Source organism: Aptenodytes patagonicus, chromosome 18 (genome assembly GCF_965638725.1).
Source record: "Aptenodytes patagonicus chromosome 18, bAptPat1.pri.cur, whole genome shotgun sequence".
NCBI classification, from domain to species: Eukaryota; Metazoa; Chordata; class Aves; order Sphenisciformes; family Spheniscidae; genus Aptenodytes; species Aptenodytes patagonicus.
Window position 1 is genome coordinate 8,830,616 of NC_134966.1, and position 10,274 is coordinate 8,840,889.

Here is a 10,274-nt window from a genome sequence, read left to right on the forward strand (position 1 = left end):
CCGTTACCCCTCTAGCAGGTGAGCAACCTGCAGAGGCACCGGCACGGAAAGGACTGTCGCAACCATGTACAGAGGTTGTCCCCCCCTCCCCAAGCTGGTGTGACGGGGAAGCAAAAACTGCCCCAGCTCTTCCACCGCATCCCCCGGGCTCAGCAGCCGCTCGTCCCTGGGCTCCTCTGCAGAGCAGCGCAGTGCCTTCGCTCCCCCCGGGGAATGGAGGATGCTCGGCATGTCTCTGGAGGCCCTGCCAGCCCTGCCTAATTGCACCCCCTGCCATCAGCCTCGGCTGCTGTCACCCACGTTGTCTGCAAGCTGTCAAACTCCTCAGGTAGCAGGGACCCTTCTGCAGGCCACTGCCTCTTCCAGCCTCCCGGCGATGACGCTGGGAAGACGAGCGCGTTCAGCCTGGCGTGCCTCCGTCTGTTGGGACGCGTGACTTTTGTCCCGCAGCGTTCCTTTCCTTGCGTTTGCATTCCCAAAGCTATTCCTAAGAGCTAACTTAATTTTTCTCTTCGGCAGTTTTAGCCCATCGATACTTGTTCTGTCCATGCTGACTGATGAGAATAATTAGTCTCTGGTCCTTTTATAGCACATCTGCTCTTTTTAAGATGGTATCACTTATACGCTCTTTTAATCTATAGAGAGGGAAACAGTTGCACTTAATTAATTGCTCCCGACATAAACTAATTACTGCCAGTAATTTCGGCATACTTTGCATTCAGTTCAAACGCCTGTGCAGAGATCCGAAAGGCAAGCCACCCGGTCTAATGACAAGAAATGAAAGCAAGGGGGCAAAATATAGTTTATCTTCAGAGAGTCTACGTAAGACTATTAATGTTTAATTATTATGGACCGTATCGGTTGGTACTGAACTGTCTATGCCACGGTTCCTGTTCAGTTTTGCTTCAAGGTTGCTTGGACTATGTTCAAAAGATATTGAAAAGCTATGCCAGGAAAAAAACAATTTTAGCTTTTTATTACTTTTATGGGTCAAACGTCATTGTCTAGCAATTTATCATTGTATCTTTGTTCAGAAATATGAATGATAGAGGTCCTTTGCTTGGGCCATTCATTTCGGTTTCTATGCCTGGACTCCTGTACTGCAATAAACAGCCTCCTTGCTTCCCAGTGAGTAAGTCAAAGCAAATCTGAGCCCAGGAGAGAAGCAAGGAAAAACAATGTTATAACAAGGACTTAGCAAGTACTTGGGCTGCCTTGAGCAAGTATAGACCTTGTTTTCTGGACTAACACGAGGTCCACTTACTCTTAGAGCAATTATGTGAAGGTCAGTTACCTATGAAGGAGACAAAGGTTTTCATAACATATTTCTATATCGCAGCGGTGTGCAAGACCTCCGTCGTGAGCGTGGTCTCGTCATGCTGGGGGCTGTACAAAAACAGAGCGTAAAGAGCCATGATCCCCTAGACCTTGCAACATAAATTTTTACAGAAGGAAAGTGCTAATTAGTGTCCGCAGTTTGGGAGCCAGTCCACAGCCTCGAGGGCTGGCAGCTGGCCAGCCACAACTTTTATCAACCCCTCTTGCCATTTGGGAAGTGTCCTGTGCCTGCCAAGTCTGTGGGATAAACAGACCAGCAGCAGCCGGGAGCCAATTCACTTGCAGGTTTTAAGTACAGTGTTCAGGTTATAACCACCTGCTTCCCCCACCCCACCACCAATGGGTTATTCTCGGCGTAAATCCTTCGGTGAGTTCACGCATTCGCACTCCTGCACCCAAAAATTCTTGGTTTCCTCACGCTTGACTCAGGACTTGGGATCAAACTGCCCAGGAATATTGTATGATCTTCCCTTTGCTCAGCACCTAAAGCCACTCTCTAGGGTTTTTTTCCCACCTCCAGCTTGCTCCATCCGCAGGGAGCAACTCGTAATGCACTGCCATCAGGGAAGGGCAGGTTCCCATGACCCTGGGGACGTATTCCTTCTGAGACTCCCTTTCACCTAGGGGCTACGTGACCACAAACCACAACCAAACCTGGGAGCAATGGGCTACTGAAACACTGCAGAGCTTTCTGTATGTATTCCTAGTGCTCCTCCAGCCCAGTGGTGCCATTTCTAGATTCAAGCCTCTTTCAGCAACTGCAGTTTGGTGGACACGACACAAATCAAGTGCATGACCTCTCAGAGATGAAAAAAAACCAACAAACCACCTGAAATAGGGTAGCAGAGGGCACTTAATATCGCTAAAGGATCACACTGCTTCTGCCAGTGCTTTGCTCCAACAAGGAAACACAGCGTTAGGGCTCTAATAAACCACCCCCGCGCATTCTGCAGGCACACGCCACACACCTTCTGCCTGTCGCAGACCCTGGGAGCGGGTTTGGATGCAGCAGCCAGGCACAGTGACAGCACGACCTTGTCATCACCTGCCAAATACTGTCTCTTTCCATTCCTAAGAGCAGGGCCTTTTCCTTTGCTGCTCTGCGGCATTTGTTTTTGCTTTAAGCTCCCCAGCAGTAAATTGGCCCCCATGTGTGCAGCTTTGCAGGAGGAGGCTTACCGCCTCGTAGTGACAGCTGCTCTCCGGTACCAATGGAAGTGCCTGGCCCTTTGCTCTGCCTCTTCCCCGTGATTATGCAGTCACCTTCTCTCGGACAGTCTCCAAGCCGATCCCAAATATCCACGACGGCAGTCTGAAAGGTCTCCGCTGCATTGTCCTCCTCTCACTGGGATGTGAGCACACGCTCACAGCACCTCCAGTCACCTTCGCTGGATTTAAATGCAAATTTTTTGTTTAGGTGAGAACAGCAGCCTGATCCCCAGGAGTGTGCTCTTCCATAGCAGCCTTTCTCCCCCCTGCTTTCATCACCCGCGATGTAGGAACCACCTGGTTTATAAACACAGTCCTAACAACTGCCCATAACCAGGACCTTGCTCGGTGTCCCTCTTGCACCTACTGCTCCCTGCTGCCGTGGCTTACAGCACTGGTTCAGGCAGGTATGGAGCTGAAGATGCATTGCCACATGTTACTCTGAAAGGTTTGTGTCCTTGAAGGAGACAACCTCAGAGTGCAGAGGGATGCACCTGCTTGAAAGAGCTAACAAGGCAACAACAGAGAGAAACTGCTTCTTAAATAAGTGTTTTTAACCCAAACAGATGAATTACCCAGTGCAGAAGCCAGCGTGTTCCACACTCGCTGTGTTAAACATCCCCAGCCCGTGACCGACACCGTACGCCAAGGCTCGTGGGGTAACATTGGCCTCAGCCAGAGCAACATGGATCGGAGGTGCTCTGAGGGAACGCGCGCTTAAAAGCCGCTCCGTGGCAGGGCTTGCCTGGCACATCATGTCGCATCGCATGCGTCAGCTCGTGCCTCTGCACCCAACATGATGTGCCAGACTTGCTGGAACGTGATCCTGTGCAGCCGCTGGTTCGGCTGGAAGTGCCAACAAAAGCAAGGGCTTAGAGAGGCAGGGGTGAGTTTAAGGATGCTCACCATGGATTCCCTCGTGCCCCTTTACACAGGGCAGTCCTCACCCCAGAGGCATGAATATCGGGGGGGGCTGCTGGCTTGAAGGGGCACGTGAGGAGCTGGGGGAATAATCCTTCCATGGGCATCTGGGCCATGGTGGGAATAGTGCAGAGCCTTCTGTCACAGCCTTGGAAAGCCAAAGAGACCATATCTCCTGGAAACGCCTTCCCCTTCAAGCTTATTGACCTACCTTTAAGGTTGTCAAGAGGTTTATAGGGCAACCACTCCCTGTACAGAAGCCATGTTGAGTTTTCTGAAGGAAATCATATTTATTCACTATTTCTATCCTTTATTAGACCTTCTGTTAACTTGTCTGTTACAAACCTCGAGCGTGCAGGGCCTGCAGCCTTTGTCATTTAATGCACCAACCCTTTTGCTAAGCTGATAAAGCTCCATCTTCAAACTCCTCAGGCTCTTTTGGCCCCATGTCCTTGCCTGGATTGGCTCCTCTTGATGTTGATCCTGGCTTGCTGTGTAATCTTCAGGAAGCAGCTTAGTGCCAGAAAGCAATGGCTAGAGGAAAAGCAACAAGAAAGGCTGGCATCAAAGAGCAGAGCCCCATGCAGAAGGGCTCAGCACCAACCCACCCCCCTGAAAACTCACATGGCAGACAGCCCTTCCCCTGGACCCATGCCCACAGCAGATTCCAGCTCCTTTTGCTGTTGCTTCCTACAAAATCAAAGAAGAACTCTTCCCCACTGCTCCGGAGCCGCAAGAGGTCACTTCATGAAAATTAAGATGGGTCCTGCAAAATCAGGGATGACAGGTAATGCAGGAGGGCAATGCAGGGTGTCTTACAGCTGAAGAGCAAAAACTGGATCTGGTGTCTTTTTAAACGATAAAGCAGATCTTTCCTTACTGAGTTTGGTATTCTCCACCACATGACAGAAAATGAAGCATGGAAAGATGTCTGCTTGGACTCACGGGGAGAGCGATAGGAGAGAAAACAAGTGGATGAATGGTCGTCCCACGGTGAAGGGCATCTGGAAGGCCACAAGGGATCTGAAACAGCCACGGGCTGGGAACGTCACCCACAGGTGAGCATGGAGGATGAGAAGAGGAAGCCACTGATGGAGACTGGGAGCTTGGGGATAGCACCTGCTGGGAAGAGAAAAGCCATCCCCATGATAGGACTGGAGCGAGCTTGTCATGCCTCTCTCGCAGAACGAGGCTAGAGCGGGGTTTATCCTGCTTGGAGCATCTTTTGCAGGGACACGTGAATCTGTGTTACAATGCGTGGAGATGGTTATTGCAAAGCCACTTTATTTATGGTGGTTTTATTGGCAGGGGAGTGGGAGTGCAATACAATTTTAGCCACTCTGATGTCTCCATCTCCCTTACATCCCACCTCCATTTCTAGAGCAGGTTTTTTTCTTTAAATTACATGATTCCTCAAACTGTACAAGGGACTTTCTGTACCTGAGATGGTACAAAATTAGCTGGATGGTCTTGCTGAGCAGGGTCAGGTGTGGGCAATTCTGGGAGAGCTGATGACTGTACATCTCCACCACCACCATCACCAGTCCTGGCCCGCACCAGCTGCAGGCAGCAGGGTCTCCTTGCATATGGCAGAAATCTGGTAGGGCCAAGATCTGCGTGAAGCTCAGCTAGGATGAACTTGAGCATGAAGAACGATGCACTTCACACCATGATCTGCAGGGAGCCCAGCTCTCGGGCACCATCCTGTTGAAGATCGGAGGGAGTCTCCAGAGGCACCGCTCCGTTATGCTCCGTTTCTCAAAGCTAACACAAATCTCTCCCACCTCCCACTGGCACTATCCACTGGATCACACAACCCTTCATAAACAAACCCAGAGAACGCTTTTGTCTCTTCCTGTCCTTTTCAGATATTTTGGGTATTTGTGGCAATCTCTCCTGTTTATGTAACAAAGCCACAGCCCAGTGTTTGTGGCACCATATCCATGGTAACCCTAATATAGCATGCACAGGCAACTAGATTTCATTAGGTGGCTCAGCTGCGGCAGCACTGGGGAGGGAATTTCTCTGGGATGCTGAGCTGCGCAAGCAGCCTGGTGGGAAGGGGCCTGGCTGCCCACCCAGCCTCGAGCGCCTGGTGAGGCAGCACCTCCCAAAGAGCAAATGGTGCTCTCCTTTTGCTAATTTTGGCCTTTTCCCTGCTCTCCCATCACCAGCTCAGCATGGCGTGGTGCTGGGCACAGCTCATCCACCTGCCTTTCATGCTGCAGAAGAGCCGCGGGTGCATGGCTGGCCCGAGAGGGGAGGCAGAATAGATGGGAGCTGCTCAGCCTCCTCCGTGCATGGCAGTCCTCGCCTCCGCTGCCAGAGCAGGAGCAGTGGGACCGAGCCGTAAAGGGCAGCTGAGGTCCAATTCTGTCTCCAATTTGGGGAGACTCCTGCAGTGGCAGTGGGGAGGTCCAACTGCACGGCTGGGGCTGGGTCCTCTTCGGACGCGGTCCTCGTGGGGGGTGAGGCTGGGGGCATTACTTGGTGTGAGAGAAAATTTGGTCCTGAGGAAGGCAAAAAAGAGAAACAGGTTAGGAGAAAGCAAGAAGGTGGAACGAGCAGGGGCTTAGCAAGGGGGACGTTACAGCATTTGTTGTTCTAGTGCTGTAAGGCACAAGCTCACACGCAAGGAGGAGGGAACGGCTCTTCCCACCCACCGCTGCTGGGTCACGGTCTCCTCCGAGTGTCCTGTCTCGGTTAGCGTCCGGCATATCTGCAGGTTAAATAGCAACTGCTGCAGTCACGTGCGGAGATTCCCATGCAGTCCCATGCAAAAGAATGCAACTCAGAGATAACCACCCCCAATCATTCGCCCTGTGGCCCAGCAAGGCCCAGGTGACATAGAGACATTAAATACTCGCCTGTGCCTCTGTTGCGCAAATGCAAACTCAGATTTGCAGCCCCAGCACCCTCTTGGTGCACGACGAAGCCAACGAGCAGCCTGCAGATCCCTTCTGATTTGTTATGGGAACAGGACTGAGCAAAATGATCATTTTAAAAGGATGATAAATAATTCGCCTGACCCTGGGATGTATATCGAATAGTTCCTGTGAGCCACAGGGCTCGTCCAGACTCTATGGCTCTGGTATGAAGGGTGAGGGTGGATCTGACCAGAGAAATTGCACACGGTGTTGATCAGGGCAGGGGTCCCTGGGACCCCGCATGATTGCCCGTCCACATGAGCATCTCCCCTACGTGCCAGCCCTCTCTTCCCCCTTCTCATACCGTGTTGGGTCCAGCCTGAGTCAGACACTGCCTAACCTCATCAGCAAATTCGATCCTGGCGCTGGCTGGCCACGGATGGGGGCTGCAAACAGCAGAGCCCCCGGGGCCCAGAGAGCTGCGCCCGGCTGTGCGGGAGCAGACAGCGAGCTTCCCTCCCCCCCCTGCCCTCACCCAAATTGAATTTCCATTTATGTTAGCGAGGCAATGGATTATAGCTCGGAGGGGTGCTGCCTGCTTCAATCCCTAATTTGGTGCATCAATTGTGTTTAAACCCACTTACCTGTAAGTCAGTCTTTGTTCCAGGCAGGCAGCCCTCGCCTCCTGCCGATGGAGGCAGCTGTTTCCCCGAGCTCCCCACCGCAAATGTCAGGCACTGCTGCTTTCAGGGCTCTGGAAACCACAGCTTATCTCCCTTTAGGGCTGGCTTTGCATCTGGGGTCGTTAGTGGCAACGAAAGGCCACGGTAGTTTTAGCACGTCGCCAGGAGGGTTTGGACGTGCGGCTCTGCAGAGGATGGGGCCAGCAACACCCGGCGGGGGATTAATGCTGCTGCCAGGGTTCGTACAGCATCCAGCACAGCCGAGTTGGGCCTGGGGGACACATCTGAGCACTGTCCATTAAAAATAGTCCTTCTCCGGGGGCTGAAGGCATGCTCCAGGTATTCCCTGTGCATTACTGCACCCTTAGCTCTTTTCTGCTGGGGGGGTTTGGCAGGCTCTGCCTGGAGCAGGGCAGCGGGGTGTGCGGGGACACCTGAGTCTCGTCTCCAGCGCAGGATGCTCCCATGCTAGTGCCAGCGCAATCGTGCCGGCGTTAGCTCCGGCGAGAGCTCGCAGGTGGGCAGAAAGCCGCTGCCTCTGCTCTGCCTTTGAGGAAAGGGGCTGAACCCACGGCTCCCATCCTGCAGCCCTCCCGGTGCTCCTCCCGGTAGCTGGCCTACGGGAAGCTGCTCTGCGTCAGCCCCGAGCGGTCGGAGTTTTGGAGTCAGGAAACTGGCATTTCTACATCTCATTGAAGTTTTAAAATAAACACCCGGAGCAATGAGTGGAAAGCTGGATCCTCGCTCCTCGCCTGGATTTATGAGCAACGACTGGGGAGAAACTGAAGGGGGGAGAGAGAGAGATCTACATAATTTTTTTCTCTTTAAATAAATTCTCACTGCTTATCTGCAAAGTTCAGCTGTTTTCAAGCTGACCTGCCCATGTTATGCTGTTCCACCGCAAATTCCTTCTGTACAGGAAAGCTCAGGAGCTCCACTTGCACACGCCAGCAACCTGGGGCTTCATCTCTAATAGACAGAGGCAGAACTCGTTAGCTAAGGACCCCCTCCCGCCCCCCCCGGTGAGGATCATTTGCCTTCCTGCCATGCTGGCAGCTCAGCTTCTTTCCCCTCACAATGAGGAAACAAAGCCAAGAGAGGAGGAGAAGTGAGTGAGTCTGTGCTTGGAGGAGGTTAGCAATGGGGCAAGGCAAAAATCTGTTCCCAGGGGCTTTTGTAACGCAGCCAGATGTCTACTCAGGCAGCCAGGGCTGGAGGACGAGGGACATCCATCTGATGCTTTCAGACAAGGATCTCGGAGCACAGCACGTCCGGAATGAGCCCAGGAGCCTCAGGCAAAGGCGCGGTTGCTGCCTCCTCCTTCGGGAAGATGAGCGGAGCTGCGGATCGGTTGAGCCGTGGAGGTGCATATCCAGCCTGGGGCACCGCAGGGGTTCGGTTCACACCTCCTGCGAGTATGGCCCTAAGAGCTGTCAGGGTGAGAGCCCTCCCAGGCAGCTCTAATGACCTCCCGCGCGTTAAGCTGTCCGGACATGTGCTTTTAAAGCTGACACCAGCAGCAGCAGGAGTGCTGGTGTGGGGCCGGGCTGAGCACTGGGGTCACTGCTCCCACGGGGCGCAGGATGGAGCCTGGGAGAGCTCAGCTCTCCGGCTTTCTCTCTGCTTTGGCCTTTTGCCTGATAAAGCTGACTGAGAGACCAAAACCTCTAACCAGCAGGTCACCCGACAAGGAGAGATGTTCCGGATCAATTGCCACATTCCTGGGTAATGGTTGTGTCTTAGGACAGTAAAACCTCGTCGAATTTAACCTAGAGATGCACACGTTGATGATTCATTAAAACACCCGGGCACTGAGATGAATCTATGTCCTCTCATTACACAGGCTGGGAAACGTGGATCTGCCCCCGTGACATTGCTTCAAGGACCACAGGTGAAACCCAAGACCCAGAGGGAACTCCGCACAGAAGGCATCTGAGAGCATCGCTTGACATGTGAACCAGCGCTAATAAAACAAGACCACAAACTCCGAGGCTAGAGCAAGGCAGTGTGTGCTTATCAAAGAGCTTGAGGCGGTTCATTATAATTCCAATTAACGTAGAAAAGTTGATAACCGAAAGAGAATACATCAGACTTTAAACAAATTAGAAGGGGGAAAGGGAGAGACAAAAGGTATCTTTAAACTGGAGCCAAAGTCCCAGCTGCCACAAAAGCAAAGAAATAACAAATATTTAACATCTCCAAAGATGCAGGCAGGCAGGGCCTTTGATGGGAGTCAGGGTGGGAGAGGAGCTGGGCTTTGCATGGGGATCCTTATTTTTGCTTAAATGCCGTGCTGGGTTTGGAAGGGCCAGAAATAATTCAGACAAAGGCAAAAAAGAAGGGAAGGGAAGGGAAGGGAAGGGAAGGGAAGGGAAGGGAAGGGAAGGGAAGGGAAGGGAAGGGAAGGGAAGGGAAGGGAAGGGAAGGGAAGGGAAGGGAAGGGAAGGGAAGGGAAGGGAAGGGAAGGGAAGGGAAGGGAAGGGAAGGGAAGGGAAGGGAAAAGTCTTTCAGTTCTGGCTGTTTGGGGGAAATCAGTGTTTTCTCTGGCATTTAGCTTTGCAGGGAAAATATTCAAATCTCAAAGCCTGTGGCATCTCCCATTTGCCTTCCTATTCCTGAGATATTCAGCCTCATGGGATAATTATCTAAATAATCAGAGCAGGGCAGATATTCTCTCCTTGTCCCATCCCAGAGTAATGCCATTTGAAAAGAGGAGCACACCCCAGGTGCTGGCCATCCGGTGCTAAACTCTGTACCACACCGATGAGAAACTCCCAGGAGGAAAATGCAAGCAGACGGGGACATTCACCCGCACTTGGCTCACCACGACCTCAGCAGCTGCGGGACTGGAGACCCAGGGCGGCACCGCTGGACCCTTGTTTCTCCCAGGTGCTCTCAGGGGTGAAATCCGGGCAATGCCAGCACTGCAAAGCCCCCGGGGCCACCGGGGTGAGGGGTCATTCCCTGGCACTGCTGGATGGGGGAAAGGAGCAGCCTTGGAGCTGCTGGGGCAGGAGGATGAGAAGGGCTGAGTTCTGCTCCCGTGATAGTTATTAACCAAATATGTAATTTTCCACCTGCAAAAGTAAATTGAGTCCCTGAGGTGCCCTCCACAGGCAATACATCCCCGTGGGGTATTTCGGAGGAGGATAGGAGGAGGAGTTCGCACTCCCCAGCAGTAAGACAGTTCCTCGCTGCAGTCCGTTCACACTCCCCGCGTCCTCCCAGGCTCTCCGATGAACGATACGGCATGCTG